The following is a 3,087-nucleotide window of genomic DNA, read 5'->3' as shown; positions in this document are numbered from 1 at the left end:
ATGAATAAATCTTTTTTAAAAAAATGATGAACATTTTCAAGACAGAGAACCAAGCACGGGGTCCCTCTGAGTGGGGAGATCTGCATGATTAAACAGGTCTTGTGCCCACAAGGTCAGCCCCAATTGTTTGTTTAGAGGCAATTTGAAGGTTATCCAGGCTCTGTATTTTCTCTCATCCACTTTCCTGCTCGCTGGCTTGAGACAAATCTCTGGCCCTTCAGAAACGGCTATGTGGGGTGCCTGGGTGGCTCAGTGGTTGAGCGTCTGCTTTTGGCTCAGATCATGATCCTAGGGTCCTGGGATCGAGTCCTGCATCGGGCCCCCCGCAGGGAGCCTGCTTCTCCCTCTGCCTGTGTCTCTGCCTCTCTCTGTGTGTCTCTCATGAATGAATAAATAAAAAATCTTTAAATAAAAAAGAAACGGCTATGTTAAGTTGTGGACTGGGAAAATAAACAATATAAATAGAAATTTACTGATATAGCTAAAGGCATTTGGTGGAGGAGCTGTAAAGATACTAATAGTGAGGAGCACCTGGGTGGCTCAGTGGTTGAGCATCTGCCTTTGGCTCAGGTTGTGATCCCGGGGTCCTGGGATTGAGTCAAATCTTTTTTTTTTTTTTTAAAGGATACTATATAGTGAGATACTTCTCCAGTGCCTGATTATCTCATTTGTCCTTATAGTGACATCGCGTGATAGCGTGGAAGAAGAGTAAAACCTCTGAAACGAAATTCAGATGCTCCAAAAGTTAAACATAGACTTGCCCTATGACCCAGCAATTCCACACCTAGGTATCTACCGGGGAGAGTTGAAGACAGGGCCTCACGCCGATATTTATCCAGCGAAGTTCTTAGCAACGCTGTTCACAATAGCCAAAAGGTCAAAACAACCCAAATGGCCATCAATGAAAAAATGGATAAATCATGGTATATGCCGCCAATGGAAGATGGTTCAGGCATAACAAGGAATGAAGCACCGATACAGGCTACACACGGATGAACCTCAAAACCATGATGGCTGGGATCCCTGGGTGGCGCAGCGGTTTGGCACCTGCCTTTGGCCTAGGGCGCAATCCTGGAGACCCGGGATCGAATCCCACGTCGGGCTCCCAGTGCATGGAGCCTGCTTCTCCCTCTGCCTGTGTCTCTGCCTCTTTCTCTCTCTCTCTCTCTCTCTCTGACTATCATAAATAAAAAAAAAAATTAAAAAAATAAAACTCTTTAAAAAAAAAAAAACCATGATGGCAAGTGAAAGAGGCCAGCTGTAAAAGGTCATATATTGTATGATTCTATTTACATGAAATGTCCAGAATAGTCCAATCCATAGAAACAGCGAGCAGATTGGTGGTTGCCAGGGCCTAGGGAAGGGAGGATGAGGAGTAAATGCTAACGAGTTTCCCTTGGGGTTGATGAAATATTTTGGAACAAGATAGAGGTGATGGCTGCACAACATTGTGAATCTTCTAAATGTCCTGAATTGTTCACTTTTTAACTTGACGTTATGGGAATCTTACCTCCATTTCTCTAATGCAGGAAGCCAAATGAACGAGCCCTTATCAGTATAGATTTGAGGTGGGAGGAAAAGGCCCAGAGCTTCCAAGCTATTGTCCCCAGCTACCCCATCATGGTATATGGAGCCACAACCATTAGAATCACTCTAGAAAAGAAAAAAAAAGAATCACTCTAGAAAGATCCTGCTTCACTGCAAGTACGTGTGAGCAGGGAAGTATGACACAAATGTACCCTGATGTCAACTGAACAATTCCTTGTTGATGATTTTTAGGCCATCTGGGCCCAAGAGAGCTAAGTTCAAGGACTGAAAGCTGGTTACCTTGGGAGTGTCACCTCTGTTCTCCAGATCGTGGTGTGCCCACCTGCAAAATGAGGGAGCTGGAGTGGATGTTCCCCAAGGTTCTTTAAGACTCCTGTGTTCATCAGGTTGGAGTGCAGAGGGACTTGTGGAGGCCCAAGGGTGAGGGGAGGAATCAGAATGGGGACTGATCCCAGGAGTAAGACAAGAGTAGGAAGGCTTAGGAGGTTTACACCTGGGGCCCATAAGAAAAGAGGGGATGAAAAAAGACAAAAGAATCAGGAGGCTAAAGGCAAACTGAGCCTAGTGCATGATTTGGTCTAAAGAGGAGAGGCTTACTATCCAAATTCTAGAAGACACAGTCTATTTATAATAAAAGGTATAAGTCATGAGGTAAGGAGATGACTAATATCTTAATAGAATATATAAGCCATCCATCACAATTTGGGATTACAGAAATTGGTATTTTGGCTGGTATTACAGAAATTCAAAGATGAAAAGGCAACAAAGTCAGTTGAAGAAACAGACGTCGGTAGTATAGACCGGGGCCATTCCCAGTGTGGTCTGTAGGCCAACAGCAGCAGCATCCCCTGGGAGCCTGGGAGGAATGTAGGATCCCAGGCCCACCTTGGACCTGCTGAATCAGAATCTGCATTTTAACAAGAGCTCCAGGTAACAGAAATGCACGTTGAAGTTTGAGAAGCACGCCCTAGACCATATTTCTGGAGACATTAGCTCACTACAACCTCATTTATACTCACATGCTCAGCCCGCTATGCCCCCCTACTACAGAATTTTTAGCAGTTGAACAGGACTTGATCCCTTAGTGGGCAGGAAAGAACCAAAAATGAGAGGCTCACGTTGGAGGAGTCTATGAAGTCTGGACCACAGTAGTGGATCATTGTAATGGGGATCAGTTGCTCCAACTTTGAACAAATGGGATCTCGTAGGCCATGTTAGCGGCTCTTAGCAAGCCTTCGGAATCTAATGAATCTTCTAAAACAGAGGTAGGTCAGCAAACTTTTTCTGTAAGCGTCAGTTAGTAAATATTTTTGGCTTTGTGGGCACAGAATCTCTGTCTTTGTCACAGTGACTCAACTCTGCCATTGTAGCTCGAAAGCTGCCCTAGATAATACGTAAACGATCGTGCCTGGCTGTGTTACGATATAACTTAATTTGTGGACACTGAATTTTGAATTTCATATAATTTTCATGTCATGAAATAGTCATCTTCTTCTGATTTTTTTCCAATCATTTGAAAATGGAAAAACTATTCTCAAC

This window comes from Canis lupus, chromosome X (genome assembly GCF_003254725.2).
Source record: "Canis lupus dingo isolate Sandy chromosome X, ASM325472v2, whole genome shotgun sequence".
Taxonomy (NCBI): Eukaryota; Metazoa; Chordata; class Mammalia; order Carnivora; family Canidae; genus Canis; species Canis lupus.
Note: the sequence above shows the minus strand (reverse complement) of the source record.